The sequence below is a fragment of the Panthera pardus genome, unplaced genomic scaffold (genome assembly GCF_024362965.1).
Source record: "Panthera pardus isolate Hobbes unplaced genomic scaffold, ASM2436296v1 HiC_scaffold_3, whole genome shotgun sequence".
NCBI lineage: Eukaryota > Metazoa > Chordata > Mammalia > Carnivora > Felidae > Panthera > Panthera pardus.
The window spans coordinates 43560522-43577079 of NW_026526876.1; the positions used below are offsets into that span (position 1 = coordinate 43560522).

The 16558-nt window shown below is 41.6% G+C and overlaps 1 long non-coding RNA gene across 1 annotated transcript; it reads right to left on the reverse strand.

Moving 5' to 3' along the window:
• Positions 1-534: 534 nt before the first annotated feature.
• LOC109247485 (uncharacterized) lies at positions 535-11791 on the reverse strand. The gene is made up of 2 exons (XR_002071754.2): positions 11577-11791; positions 535-695 (listed from the first exon to the last, which is right to left on the reverse strand). It is a non-coding gene; the product is annotated as an uncharacterized LOC109247485 (long non-coding RNA).
• Between the last annotated feature and the right edge of the window lie 4767 nt (positions 11792-16558).

Genomic DNA, 16558 nt, shown 5'->3' on the forward strand with positions numbered 1-16558 from the left:
GGAAAACATGGGAACAGGCCTTAGGTGAAGCTGTCAGCACTCCTGCCCCAGTTCAGACCTCTCACTGTGATGATGCGTGTGCTCCTCCAGTTGCCATAGAAACCAGATCTTTCCTCCTGACTCTCATCCCCTTTGCTGTGTGTTTGGCTTCCCATTTTTTAATGAAATTAAGTATGCAGCAAAGTGTGCTTACTCTCTCCCACATGAACCTGCCCCTCCCAAATCAGAGCAGTTCAAGAATTGTCTTGTGAATCATGAGACAAATAGATGCTGTGAGAAGCCCTTGGTCTCCTCATTCCACCGTCCTGAGGCTGCTCCCCACTTGGCTTCAGCAGTTATGGTCTGATACCAGCAGTCTCCAAGTTCAAATGCATGATCTAATTTTAGATTCTCAGAACAGGCACAGAAGAAAGTGGATTAATAAAATATAAGAAAGTAGGGAGAACATTCTGTTGACCCAAAGGGGGTATTTGTGATGTTCTATAATAATTAGGAAGACGACCCTAATTAGAGAAGAAGAAAAGCAGCCCTCCGTTGGTATCAAACTGAGTTTAATAGAGTGTTAACAAGGCCACGGTATTTACAAGATATCCCAACTATTCTCTCGGCAAGAATTTGCATCTCTAGTTGTCTTCCCTGGTAGTATCCAGAGTCTTATTTCTCCATGTCTTCTGAAATGTTTATTAATGATTTTTCTGTAAAGAAGAGTAACACAAGATAGTTACTTGATTCTCTGCTGTTCTCAGTTATTAAGACTAAGATAAGATTGTAGTATGTTATAAACAATTAGTGAGCTATTTTCTTTCTCATTTCTAGGATGTTGGTAGTGAGGAGTGGTTTCTCTCTTTATAAACCAGTGTAGGTATGGAGGGAAGGACTGTTGTCTGTGGGGTGTCTTAACTAGGTTGTTCAGGGTCCCTGTCACCACTGTTTTTACTGATTAATAGCAACCTTTCTTCAAGATCCACTTGGAGCCAATTTTATTCCTCCACCTGTTTATATCTCCTCATCTATGCCTTATCCAATGAATATACTCACATCCTCTCCCTCCTCTTAACTATTCTGTACTTTCTGAGACCATACCTTTCTAAGACCAACCTTAGAGGCAGGAAAATGTCTGGGAGTGTATGTTAGAGAAGGTAGATATTTTGAATGCCCCCAGGAGAGGGCCACTGTAAGTTGTGTCAGACACATTTTTTGTTTTATTCACTGAGTACCCATGCCCCTAGGAACCATGGTGCCCATTCCTACTGTCGTTGAACACACCTGAAGTCTGTTGTTGACCAGCTCACATTCAGGATCTTGTGTCTAAATCACCTTGCCCTTGGCCTTTTAGTTCTAAGCATGTTACATGCAATAGGACAGGACACATTATTATCTAAAATCATTCTTCCATCCAAGTGCTCTGTGTCCCTGGAAAACTGATGAGTTTACTTCAAATTGTATAAAAATCCACTTCTAGTATCCTGACAGAAATTCCTATGAGTTGGAGATTTGTTGAACTTAAAAGTCAAAGAAATGCTCATTTCTTTGTCGAGTGAACCTTTTTACTCACTTGCATGAATTCGAAAACCACTAATGCAGCCAGCCCCTATTTAGTTTGCACTGGAACCTAGAATCACATGCAAATACCAACTAAACCTTGTCTTCCAACAAAGATACATTAGCCTCAACCTGGATTAATCTGTCACTCAGTGTTGAACATCAGCCATTGTAAGAGGTTAGATAGTTGATCTTGAGAAGCAGAACATTCCTGCAGAGCGGTTACTTTATATAACAGCTCGTAACCAGGAGCCCATCTTGTCTTGAATGCATCAACACTCAAAATGCAGAAACTTGACTTACAAAACTTTTTAGGGAAACATGACTATTTCTTTCTCTCTTTTTTAATTTTTTTTTTTGAGGGGGGTGGAGAGAACTAGTGGAGGAGGGCAGAAAGAGGGGGGACAGAGGATCGGAAGTGGATCCATACTAACAGCACAGGGCTGTGGGGTTTGAACTCACGAACTGTGAGACCATGACCCGAGCTGAAGTTGGACACTTAACCAGCTGAGCCACCCAGGCGCCCCAGAAACATGACTATTTCTAATCCATGAGTTTCACCTGGAAACTCCCTTGACCTTAAACCTGGTACGCAGAGTTATCAACAATGCAGACTTACCCACAATCTCTGGCCCAGAAGTTTCTATTTCAAAATCACAGGATGTGCCAGTCCCAAAAGCAGGAACACCCATCCGCCCCTACCATGTCCATTTCCATCACCAAATATCCAACTTTTTCAATGCATCCTGACCCTAACAGAGTTTAATCAGTGTATTTTTTCCTTTATCCCCAGCATTCACTAACTTGTATATCAGTCAGATGAGGCCAGATTATGTCAAGGTGAAAAAAAAAAAAAGTCCAAAATTTCAGTTGCCTAAAACAACAAAGGCTTCTTTTTAACACATGTGAAAGTCTATAATGGGTCCAGACAACTCTCTAGGGCTACTGTTATTCATGCAGCAGCCTAGCAATCTAGTTTGAAGGAGTCTCTGCCACCTAATACCTGTATTGTTGGGAGACTTAGACTCTTCAGGTGACCTGGCAGGGAAGAACTCTCTAGAACAGAAGTTGGTAAACTTTTTCTTAAAGGGCCAGAAAGAAAATATTTTTGCTTTTTCGGACCTTGAAATCTCTGCCACAACTATGCAGCTCTGTCTTTTATAGCATGAAAACAGCCATAGATAATATATAAAAAAAATGAGTGTGGCTATGTTCAATAAAATTTAATTTACAAAAACATGTAGTGGGTTGGATTTGGCTTATAGGCCATAGTTTGCTGCCTCCTGGTCTAGAATCTCTCACTGGCAGTTAAGTACTTTTACCTAGATATGACACATATCATTTTGCCCACATTTTATTTGCTAACGCAAGTCACGTGGTCATGCCTTCAAGAGCCAGGAAAGTGCAGTTTTCCCATCTTTTCAGAGGATAAATGGGAAAATATTTATGAGTGGTATTAATGTCTTCACATTATCCATGCAGTTTTACAAAGCTCAATTTTATAAAGCTCCTGAATGTGGGCTGGTCAATGACAGACTTCAGGTGTGTTCAATGACAGTAGGAATGGGCACCATGGTTCCTAGGGGCATGGGTTACTCGGTGGATAAAACAAAAAGTGTGTCTGACACAACTCATGCAGTTTTATAAACCTCAGGAATACTAGTAGTACGGTTTAAGGTCAGATATCTTGGGGTGCCTGGGTGGCTCAGTCAGTTGAGGATCTGACTTCAGCTCAGGTCATGATCTCGCAGTTTGTGGGTTTGAGCCCCACGTCGGGCTCTGTGCTGACAGCTTAGAGCCTGCTTCGGATTCTGTGTCTCCCTCCGTCTGCCTCTCCCTTGCTCGCTCGTGCTCTCTCTCTCTCTCTCAAGAATAAATAAACATTTTTAAAAAGTCAGATACCTTAAATTTGATGTTCAATCTGAAGTTACTTGGTAGTCCTGCATGACCAGGGCAAATAAGTTTAACTTCTTGGAGTGTCAGTATCTTCTCTGTAACGTGAAGATGATAATTGCTGTGTCCTTAGAACTATTTTGGGATCAAATAGGATATTATACGACAAAGGGATTTGGAAAACAAACATCAAGGATTCAAGCTGTTATTATTTCTTTTTATGCTCTTTGCTTCATTCCAGTTTCAGGCTGTTCTTCAACATAAAATTTAGACCCACCCACAAAGGCCTGGGCATTGGCACACTCTGAGTTCTAAGCTCTATGTCCAATGTGATGGCGTCTTCCAAGAATTTTGCTTAGGCTCCAGAGCTGAAGTCAAAAATTCTTTTCTATTCTCTCCAGACTATAGCCCATAATATTGCACAGAGTGGGCCCAGTTAAAAACTGGCAGTGGAATGAATAATTGAGTTTAACAAGTAAATGAAGCAAAATTGCTTTTATGAGTTATGCAAATTTTTTCTCCCTGTTTTTTTCCCTCTTGGTATCTGGGAGAGTGTCATTATCTCTTAAACAGTTCTCCTAAGCCACTTGAATCCTTGAGCATTTCTTAGTCCAGCATGGCATGCTTTAACTCTCCTCTGTTTTTAAGCCTCCAGGGTGGCTAGGAAAAGAGTGAGAAGCGTGTGGGAACAGCTTCCAAGAAGCATTTGAAGGGAAGGAACTAATGTCAGTAAGCAGTTTCTCTATGCCAAGAGCATTACACACTCCCTTATTTTATCCTTGCAATAATACTGCATTGCAGGTTGTTTTGTTTCCACCAAAGAAACTGAGACTCAAGGAGTTTAGGTAACATATACTAGGTATGTTAGGAGATGCAGCTAGGAAGATGCAGAGAGCCACAATTTGAGGCCTGGTCTGACTTCCAAGCCCCTCTTTCTTTCCCTGCTACCAGGCTGTGTCCTTCACAAAGCAACCCCATTCAAATGGATGTCAATAACCTTTCTTCCTTGCAGGGCCATTCACTGAGCCCTCTGTCCCACTGGAGAAGGCTGGTAATATCCAAAGAAATTCAATACCTGAAGGACTTACCTGCTCCATCTACCTAATGGAGACCCTTTCATACTTGCTCCTTCCTCCTATTCTCCATGTGCAGTTTGGGCTCAATTTGCACATCCAAGGGTTGTAGTGGTGGCAGACCACCAAAAATATGTGAAATCTTAGGGGAAGGAGCATCAGTAAAAAGATAAAGAGACTCAGGATCTATTATGATAATAATAACGGTAATAATAATAATAAGAGCTGACATTTTATTACTCTTTGCTAACCACTTTTCCACATATTAATTCATGTAATCCTGACAACAATTCTGTGAATTAAATACCACTAATATTTTAAAGCTTAGGCAGCCAGATATGATGCAACTTGTCCAAAGTTGCACAGCTAGTAAATGGAAGAGCTGGGATTTGAACCTAGAAAGGATGGCACCAAAGCCCAGTGTCTTAACCACTTTGCAAGTCATTTCAGCCACCTGGCAGCTCTTAAAAGATGCTGGTCCTGGCTCTAACCCCTAGATATTCCAATGTATGTGGTAGGAGACAGGGTCAGGGCACGGGTATTTTTGTAAAGTACCAGAGAGTGAATCTAAAGAGAAGCCAGAGTTGAAATCCTGTGTGACGCAGTGATTCCATCTCCCTGAGAGCAAGCTTCTTCATCTGAACAAAGGAGAGGTGGGGTTTGGAACTGTGAGGATATATTGAACCGTAATAGTAAATTAAGAGTCTTATTAGCATTTTGTGGGCAGCTTCCAGGGATACTAAATGTCAACTAATGCTAGAAACAGTATTGCCCAAGGAAGAATTTTGTTTGCTTTATTTTTTTTCCCCCAAGAAAGAATTTTCTTGCCCAGATTACCAATAACATCCCACTGGTATAAGGTGAAGGTACTCTTTGGCTCTCAAAATCTGTGCCTGTTGGGTTCTAAATTCTACCAAGTATCAAAGGGGGATGGGATGTTTTCCCTCACTGCTGCACGGATTATTCTACTTTAAACTTTTTAACCACTAAGCAGTGAAGGAGACCCAGGCAAGTCTGAAGGCCAACTTCTTTCTGGCACAGTGCTTCCACGATTGGGAAAGTATGTCACCAGTCTGGGACTAAGGCTCTTCATTTACAAAATGTTTTTTTTTTAATTTTTTTTAACGTTTATTTATTTTTGAGAGACAGAGAGAGATAGAGCATGAATGGGGGAGGAGCAGAGAAAGGGAGACACAGAATCTGAAGCAGGCTCTAGGCTCTGAGCTGTCAGCACAGAGCCCGACACGGGGCTCGAACCCGCGGACCGCGAGATCATGACCTGACCCGAAGTCAGATGCTTAACCGACTGAGCCATCCAGGCGCCCCTACAAAACAGGTTTTAAAAAAATTTCAAAGGTCTAATCTAAGGATTAAATAAAATATCACATGAAAATCACCAGAACATAGAGGTGCTTGCCACATAATAAATATTTACAAACAGAGTACACATAGGAGATGAAATTAATATCGTTTTCCTCATTGGGCTGATTAGAGAGGAGTCTATGCTGATTTATATAAAGCATGACAAAAGTAGCAAATAATAAGTGTTCAGTATGCTAATCCTTTTTAATTGTGTGTTCATTACATTTTAAATTTTTTAGTGTATTTGTATTATTGCAAGAAAGAAGCTAAAGCATACAGCATGTAAGAATCATAACTGTGATCCCGTGTGTAATCCCATCCCCCAACACATATACTCTAGAAAGGAGACAGTCCCTAATAGGATCTTTTGTTTGTAGGTAACGGGGAGGAATGTAGAGGTTTACTGGGGGAGTCCAGAGCCTAAATCACTTCACATTTGAAAACGGATGTAAATATTGGGGGGTATGAGAGAGGGAAGAGACCAAGATAGAGCTGTTGTGAGGGAGCCTTGAGAGGACAGGCAAGGAATTAGGGCCCATCCTTACATTTGTCTTGCCATAAAATCCTGAGTAAAATATTCCATTTTTTTCTTAAGCCCTTATAGATTGGAATCTGTTATTGAATTTGTTAAAGGAAGGTTCTGGGTCCTTCCCCAAAAAGTTAGTTTTGAGTCAAGAACAATGAATGACTGTTCATGGGTTTCTAACTCAAAAAATGTTAAAATTTCTGAATTATTCATCACCACATGGCTGGCGGGGGTTTGGATTGGTAAGAGTGTAGGTGCCCATCATTGAGGAACCAGTAAACCAGTGGGGAGGATGTTCATCTGGATACTATTTAGCGGGAAGAAGCAACAAACTAGGTTGTTTACCAGTTACAGCTAGAGAATATAAAAACAGAATGAGGCCATTAGCACAGTGCCATTTAAGTAAATGTAAAACATTCACACAATAACTCTATATTTTACAAGAGTACATAAAATTCAGAGATTCCTATCCAACACATTAGGGTGGTGGGATTGGACAGTACAATAGGATTAGAATGAAATGCAGTGGGTGGGTGGGTGGGTAGATGGGTCGGTGGATAGATGGATGGATGGATGGATGGATGGATGGATGGATGGATGGGTTAATTTGAAAATCAATCAAATAAGGATGAGAGTCTTTGAGTGAGCCAATGATCATGGAACTGGGGAAAATTATTAACTCAACTCTCCATACCAAACCACTTCACCTTTCAGAACATTCTTGGAACGACCCAGAAATTGGTAGTAGCAGCAAAATCAGTACTCTCCATGCTGCCTTGTCCAGGAAGCTTGCAAAATTAGTGCAAATGGGTAAACCATTCCTAGTGAATTTGAGAGCTAGTTTTACTGTTTATAAAGTAAAACTATGGTTTCAAAGGCAATCTGAAAAGGCTACATAATGTATGATTCCAACTATATAAAACTCCAGAAAAGGCAAAACTATGGAGACAATATAAAGATCAGTGATTGCCAGGTCTCAGGGACAAGGAGTGAGGGATGAACAGGTAGAGCATAGGGGATTTTTAGAGCAGTGAAATTATTCTGTATGATACTGTAATTGGTGGACACACGTCATTATACATTTGTCAAAACCCATAAAATGTACAACACAAAAAGTGAATTCTAATGCGAACTATGGATTTAGTTAATAGTAACATATCATTATTGGCTCATCAGTTGTAACAAATGCACCACACTAAAACAAAACAAGCAACAACAAAAATATTTCAATACAAGACATGTTGCCTAAGAACAGAAGAGCACAAGAAACAGAGAACTACATCAAACTGAGGCTAAAATGGCAATCATACTGGGAGAAGTTGATGTCATGTGCCTCCAGGCAGACCAGAACCCTGTTCTGAACAGAACATGTTTTTCTCTATAGAAAAATGGGGTAAATAGGAGCACTGCTAGAATAGCAGGTGCGTAAACTAGAATTGGTTATGCAAATGCTCTTATAGAGAGACATGTCTACTTTCTTTGCATCCAGGGAAATAATTTTAGAAACTGTGAGATTCTGGGTTAGGAGGAAATGAGGTGTCCATTTTATTGGTTTATTGATTGATTTTTTTTTTTCTGTGAATTTTCAAAACCAGAGGAAGCACATTGCAGACAGAGGCAGAAGTGACATAGTCCATGCATTATCAACTGCATCTTTTTCACTTTCCATGTGTGGATTTATTTCTCCTTCATTATAAGGGGAACCAAAAGGGCTAATTGATAAGGAATCATTTGAAAACAGTGTGAAAATATGCATGTGTATCTATTGGTTGGGGCAAATTGGAGGTAGAAATGGATCCTCCCATTAAGAAGAATTTGATATGAACTACCTTGACAGCTGGTAAAGGAAGTGGGTATAGAACAATGACCTAAAGGATTATCCTGAAACATTATCCAGGGCCACTAATTTCACCAGGGACTATCATAAAACACACTCATGTTGCAATCCTTTCCTCAAGCTCTTTGACAGAATAGAGTGTGTGGGGGGCCATATGATGACACTTGAATATCGGTCAAAGGGAACTAGGTTTCAGCACAACTCAGCAGTCTCTAATTTAGCACAGGACAAATGGCTCTTCCAACTGACCCATAGAGAAAGAAAACATAATGGAGAAAGGCTAGTGAAAGAGGGTTATGATGCAATAGAAAAAGGATTGTATTGGAGTCAAGTGTCATGGGCTCTAATACCAACTCAGTCACTTATAATTTATGTGGCTTTGGGCCAGTTAGTAACCCTAATGCGGTCTAAATTTCCTAATCAGTAAAATAGGAGTGGTCATATTTACCTTTCAGAGTTCTAAGTGCTCAAAACAATAAATATAAATTACAATGCCCGGCACATAGTCAGTATTCCATGATATAATTGTGGTCTGCATTTGAGGAAAATGCTCATCTCCCAACAGCAGTGCTACCAAAGGATTTATGTATGGGGAATTCTTCCCAAGTCCTCAAGAAGGAGAAGCATATCCCACATTACTGTTCCCCTCACCTCTTCTCAAAAGAGAAGCTGCCACCCACACGGGGTGGCAGTGGCTTCCATGTTTGCAGTGGAAGGTCAGTGTCTTAGCCCTTGTCACCAATAATCTCCATCATCATCACCATTACAGCAGCAATAACAAAAGTGCCTCACATCTGTTTAATGTTTTCTTAAGTATTATCTCAGGCTCTCTGATTCTGTAATTTCCCTGCCTCCCTAAAGCATAGCACTCAGTGGCTGATATTGCTGCAGTTGGTGATTCAGTTCTTCCCTGCACCTGCATGTCTCTGTCTTGCTATGTAATATTAAATGCATTTCCCCACAGAAACAAAGGCTGAAAACTCTAATGTTAGTTCTAATGATGTGCTTACTTCTCTAGGGCCACTGTTTCTCAGTTCAGTCATATAAGAGCTGACCTGGGAAGCAAACCACCATCTTGTTTCTATAGGGGTGGAGTGCTATAAATACAATGCAAGGAGACTTTGGAACACACTCTGCAGGTCAGGGTCTCTGTCTTCAGACCAATTACTTTACCTTTGACAAAGACTGCATAAGTCAACAGGAATCCCTGATCTCTTTTGTTTGTGTCTGGGTAGGCTGCCAGCTAGTTACTAGGAGGCAAGGCACTTGGGTCTATAGCCTCTTTTTTTTTCCCCAGTATTGGGAAACCAAGTCTGGGCTTCCGCACTCATTCCACAGTTTGCTGCAAATGCTGTATACCTAGACTTTCTGTACATTTTTCTAAATTAATGCAAGTGGATCCCCCAGTAGAGCCCAGGGAAGTTATTTTAATAGAGTATGATGGAGTCTGCCAACATATTCATGTGACCACAGCTATAGATGCATCTAGAACAAGAAGAAAGGAGCCATCCAATCAGGAGGCAAAGGTGTGACTTTGCCTCTAGCCACTCTTTCTCTGTTGTAGTTGTATTTCCAGAGTCCTTGGTCCCTTACTCTAATACCTCTGTATTCTTCAATTTTTCTAACTAATATGAAATTAAGAAGGGATGACACAATTTTGGTCTTTAGGTGTCATCCTGCCATAGGGTCTCATTTTATCCTCACAACAATCTTGTGGGATAGGTGGTATTATTATTATTATTATTATCATCATCATCATTATTATTATACCAACTGTTCAGATAAAAACACTTAAAACAAGAGAGACTCAGGAACTTGGTCAAGGACACCCAGCTGGTAAGTGGCAGATTCAGAACCTGAATCCAGATTTATCAGACTTCAAAGCTCATAACTCTAATCAATAAGCTATAATTATTCAGTGCTTTATTATTTTTAATGTACATCATTTTGAAAGTATAGGATTATTATTTGAAATGACTATCAGTCCTATGAATGAGACGGGACAGACAGTAGTATCTCAATTTGGCAGGAGAGAACATGGAGATTTAGGTGGGTGAATGACCCCACCCGGGCCCCCAAGTGGCAGGTGGTAGTGAAGGGAATATGGACCTTGGAGTCAGACAGACCTGGATCTGGGGCTGCCCCTGACTCTGTGTATAGCTGTGGGAAAGTCACTTATGTTCTCACTTATGAAGTGCAGCTAATGGTATCTCCCTAAGAAGAGGTTTTCTATGAAATAGACAGTTTGGGAGCAATCTAACATAATGTTTAAAAATGTGCCCTATTGAGTCCAAATGCATGTTTTAAATGATTCTGTAACTTTGAGAAAGTTACTTAACCCAAGTACTCTGTAAAAAGAGCACAATAATAGTACTTAATTTGTGGGCCCCTGGGAAGTTTAAGTGATACAATTCATGTAAAATAATTAGTAAAGAACAAGTGCCCAAAAAATATTAGCTGTTATCTGTAAACCAGTGCACAATGTGCCTAACACATAATAGACAATCAATAAATGTTCATCCTCTCCACCACCACGTGTTCCCTGCTCTAGAATGTGCAATGGTCCTCTCTAGCTCAGTGGAGGCCGCCCCACCCTCATGACTTACACCTGCTTGAGCACAGGCCTTTGGGAACCAGGTAAATGAAGGCAAGAGATGCCATTTTCAAATTTAATAAACACTCAGCCACTCACGAGGCATCTCTCATTCCCACTGGCAGATTATAGACAGTCTTTTCTCAATTACCTGTGTCTAATTTTAATACAAGGCCAGCTTTGCTCACTTTGTTCTCTGCATTCACCCTCAGCCACCTCCTGAGCCCCAGGTGGGATCTACTCAGAGAGTGTAAGCCCGTATTAATATCATCCTGAGCAAAACATAATTAGAAAACTAAATCAGCAGCCACAAGAAGAGTGTAATGCTTTCCAAAGCCATATATCGGGTGAGTGGAATGTTGATGTTTATGCTGCTTTTCTTGACATTTTTGTTTGCTTTGGATTATTCACATCACTGCTCCCCTGTATGTATCCCTGCTATAAAAAAGTGAAGATGATTGGGCATTTATTTAGGCTCCAATGCAGGAGTTGGCAAAGTAGGGCTGGCTTGCCCAGTCTAGCCCCCTTCTCATTTTTGTGCCAATCTTCATTAGGACATGGCCACGCCCATTCACTTACATATTATCCATGACTGCCTTTGAGCTACAATGGCAGATAAAGACCAGATGGCCCACAAAGCCTAAAATATTTACTCTCTGGCTCTTTATAGCTACAGTTTGCTGACACTTGTTCCAGTGTATCCATAAGCAAGACAGCTTTCAGAATAGCCCAGTAAGGGTCTTTTTCTACCTGAAACTGATAACCAGCAGCTGCCTCCAAGTTCAACAGGTAGCTCGGGCAGCACAAGAATGGGTGCTTGGGCTCAGGAAATAACCTGGCAGATGATGAAGACACTAGGGGATCAGGGCTGCAGGAGGCATTCCTGGATCTCCCTGTGCTCATTGCCCCCAAGGGGTAGGAGACCAGCGAAGACCAGCTAGGTCCTGTATGCTCTGGAGGCTACCTTAGAACTGACCCCGTCCTTATTGTGGGAAAACTGCTATGTGGCTGGATGATCTCCGTGCTCACAGTGGCCAGAGTTCTAGAACTCACAGCCTCAGGGGCCTACATTTAAAGACACACTTGGAGGTTCACATTATGTCACCTGTAGATAACAAAGATGGAGGCTGATTGGCAATTACTAGTTAAGAATTCCCTGGGACAGCTGCTAATAATGCAGATTCCTGCCTATACCCAGAAAGTCCAGCTGAAAAACTTGGGGTGAGGTCCAGGAAGCACTGTTGCATTTTTTAAACAAGTATTAACTGGTTTTGTTGTTGATGTTGATGACTCAGGGAGAATACCTTAAGAAACAGTGCCTTGGTGCTGTGACCTTAATCATTCTGGGGTTGCTGACTATGCGAGAATCTTATAAAAGCAATGGAGACTGGGTCAAGGGAAAAAATACAGTGTATGTGGACAGAAACACCTTATATTTCCTACATCTGGAGACGGTTCTGGATTCTCTAAGCCCATTGTTAAGAACCCCAAGTTAAGAACCATCCTAAAACAACGGGTGAAGGAGCAAGTGTGTGAGAGCTTGGATAGGAGTGTTTGAGTTCGACACTCCTGACAGCTGTCACCTGCCTTTTCCCCTCCTGGTGGGTTCGCATGAAGGGTAGTTCCGCCTCTGTGATAAGGATGTGTGGTGCTTGCCTGGATAAACTCACAGGGTGGTAAAGGTCACATGAGGTCCTATATACGAAAGCAAATTGCACACTCTAAAGTGCCATGAACATCCAGAGGATTTTGATGACGCAAAATCAGCCTTAAGGCGCTGCCTTCCAGGCTCACATCCTCCTCAGCACTGTGATCGAAATACCTCCCTCCATGCCTTTTCAAATCCAGTCTTCATTTGCTGCCTGTCCACTTTTCCTTCATGCCACAGGGATCCAAGGAATTGCACCTTGTGAAATAACTAACCATTGGACGTTTCCACTTTGGAGCCCGGCCAGCCCATGGCTCTCAGTGTACCCAAAACTCATCATGAAATTGGCTCCTCTCCCTCCTCATTTCCTGGCTGCTGTTGTGATTGGATGATATTTTGAAATATTAATGTGTACCCCTCCCCCTCTTGTATTTTTCTCTTTTTCTTTCCCTCCTCCTTTCCCCAATTCATATTCAGTTCTTTCGATAGGAAGAAAAGCAACAGTTGAGATTTTCTGCTGTAGGAAACAGGAGACTATTTTATATAGGGTGACCAAGGAAAGTTCTGTTGGTCTTTTATTAGAGGGTGAATCTGAAGCAAGCGAGGGAATGAGTCATGAATACAAATGTGAAGATCAGACCGTGTCAGGGCAAGTGCCTAGGCCCCAAGGTGGGAGCCTGCTTTGAGTTTTTAAGGAAGAGAAAGGTCACTGTGGCTGGGTGAAGTAAGGAAGCAGAAGATTGACAGGCAGTCAGGTCAGAGGGACCAGAGCTGGCATGTCCTCGAGGTCAAGCTCAGGACTGTAGCTTTTATTCTGAGTGATTTGGGAATTGGAACTTACATTTTAAAAGGATCGCTCTGACTTTGTGTGAAGAATCACAATCACCGTTCCAAGCCCTCCCTCTTGCTGTGTAGGAGCCAAGGAAGAAGCAGAGAACCCAGTTAGGAGGCTTGTTCACAGCCCTGGCAAGACTCACACCAGGGGCAGCAGTGCAGGAGGTGAGGGTGGGGGGATTAGGGCAAGGCACTGTGTATATTTTGAAGGTAGAGCCAATCACATTTTAAATGACGGGTTAGATGTGGGAGATGAAAGAAACAAGAAGATCAAGATGACTGCAAGATTTAGAATCTGAAAATCTAAGATGGAGATGACTTAAGAGGCAGTGGGGATTGGCATTAGGAGCCAGGCTGGATCAGACATTCGGTTTAAGCCATGTTTAACCTGAAGATGTGCATCCAACATCTACATGGAGAGAGTGAGTAGACAATTTGACAAATTAGTCTGGGGTTCAGGGAAGAGGTCTATGCTAAAGTCAGGAGAATATTCCACAGGGTTCAGATGGTGTTGACAGCCGCAAGTTACACAAGCATGTAAGGGAATGGCTATGGATAGGGAAGAGAGACCTGGAGAAACCGAGTGTAAAAGTTGGGCAAAAACAAGGAATTAATATGGGAAACAGAAAGTGGCTTGGGGAATTATAACAAAACAGAGTGAAGTGCTAAAGGTGAAGGAAATGGTTCAAGAAGGAAGAAGTAATCCAGCAATGGAGAAGGCTATTGATAGGTCAAATGAAGACTGAGAATTGACCATGGCATTTAACATTCTGGTAATTAAACTATGTGAATCCTACAATATTCCCTGGAAGAAATAAGAAATCATTTGCCTTAGGGAGTTGAAGACACATTGTTCGATGACATGAAGAGTTGCTCAAAAGTGAAGCTAACTTGATGGATTCCCATCTGCTGAGCAGGGTGCCTGCCCTTTTCTCACCTCCAAAGAAGTGATTTTTCATCAGAGAAGAAACCTGTCACACCTTTGAGCTGCCAAGCCATAAATCTTCTTTCCACCAACTTGCTAATAGTTTTTCTTGCCACCTTTCCTGATAACCCAGAGTAATTGTTATGAAATATGGGCTTGTTCTGTCTCTCCCAGCTGCGGCCCCTCTGTCCTCTGCAGGTCCTGGGGAAAGGCAGAGGCTCTATGTTTGTCACTGGGTGTTCATTAGAAGCACAGCAGATGCTGTTACCAAGAACGTGACATCCTGATGAAACCGGAGGCACCACACAGCAGCCCTGAAATCTGAGAGCCAACAGCCCCTCCTGCCCAAAAGTCATCAGCAAGTGGCTTCTGCTTTGTTTTCTTGGGGAGACAGAGAGAAAATGACCCTATTTAATAGGGATGAAAATGTTCGTTCATGTGTGCTTTTACTGATTCCACAGAAATGTATTGAGTGTCTGAAGTTCTCTAGTAGAGCACTGGGTTAAATTTTGATGCAAATGAATGGTCTGACATATGCATCCTATGGAAGTCATAATTAGCAGAAATTAACTGAAACATAATTAGCAACTGGGAAGAATATTGGGAGATATGGTCTGGGGACAGCTCAGTAAGTGTAGCTTTAAGTCTCCCTTGTTCATTATGCAGAATGTGCTCAGGTCAGTGACTATGGAATTTTTCCTTGACCATCATGAGCTTCTGCCAGATCCTAAAGAGCCCTGTGTAAGCCTTACCAAGCCTCTTAAACCCCAAACACAGATCCTGAAATTTCAACAACTTTCCCCACTGATTGCAAAAACTGCCTTTGCGAGCCTTATCTCCATGATTCACATCTGGGTTCAGGGTTCAATGTCTTGGTATACATCTAAGTGCCATCTTGCTACGCTGACCACACATTCGGTAATGGTGACTTGACAGCATAGATGCACAGTTGCCCTGCAGCTCTACAATGACAGATAGTCTATGGACATATGCAGTTGGTTATCTACAAAGTCTAAGTGACATCAATTGTGGCAGGCCAGTGCAAGACTTCACAAAGTACTTACGATTGGCACACACCATGCTAAGCGTTGGGGATATAAAGCTGAAAACAAATCCCTGCCCTTAAGAAGCTCAAATAGAAAGGGTTTGCAAAGTCAAGTGACTTTAAGGAAAGAAGCAACCATTGGCAGACTTAGCCCTAGTCTGAGCTCATGAATCTCCTGGCTAAACATCTCAGTCTTGACTGCTGGTCACCCACTAACTAAAAATTGGCAAGTTAAGATCTGATTGGATTGCTTTAACAATTGCTTGAGCAATGACTTATGCATTATAGTTAAAGACTATTTAGTTCTGATTTTCATTGTTGACCATGAGGAGTCCATCAAGTGACCCAACACTTAAGTTAGTGTGGTTTTCAGATGCAGATGCCTGAATTAAACAACTAGAATTTATCGAACTCTTCCCTTGTGCCAGGCATTGTGCTAAGAGATTTCTGTGGATTATCTAATTTAATTTCACAAACCTCTAAAGTATGTACTATTATCATCTCCCATTTTCAGATGAAGAAAGTGAGTTTTGGTCAGGACTCAAGCCCAGGATGTCTGGTACCTGTGTCCCGTCCTACTTTCCAGGATGAAACATTTCCTCATGCAAGATCGATTCAGACATATTATATCTTTACTTAATGAATACCAACACATTCTGAATGGTTGTGTACAACTACACAAATTACTCAGCAGAATAGTGAGGGGCGGGGGCAGAAGATAACAGATGGCAGGACACAAGGATGATATTACCAAAGGAATATAAGTATGGATAATTTGCAGATTTTACCTTGTTCAGTTCCTTTGCTTCTTTTTGTATGCAATGCTGTTGATCAGACTCTGAAACCCAAATCTCTTCCTGTGCTTGTGATGAACAAAGAAAAGATAAGAACTTTAAAATTTTCAGAGAATAGCAGGAGAAATAAGATGTAAAGTCAGATAAAAAACACAGAGGGAGGCAAACCATACAGAGAAGGAGACTCTTACATACAGAGAACAAACTGAGGGTTGCTGGAGGGGGGATGTGTGAGGGAATGGCCAAATGGGTGATGGGCATTAAGGAGGGCACTTTCTGGGATGAGCACTGGGTGTCATATGTAAGAGATGAATCACTGGGTTCTACTCTTGAAACCAAGACCACACTATATGTTAACTAACTGGAATTTAAATACATTTTTAAAAAGATGTAAAGTCAGATTTCCACCCCAAAATCTCAATTGGTTAAACGTGGTCCAATTCTGGCAGCTTTCTCACCAGCAGGGGTGATATTTCTCCATCTGGA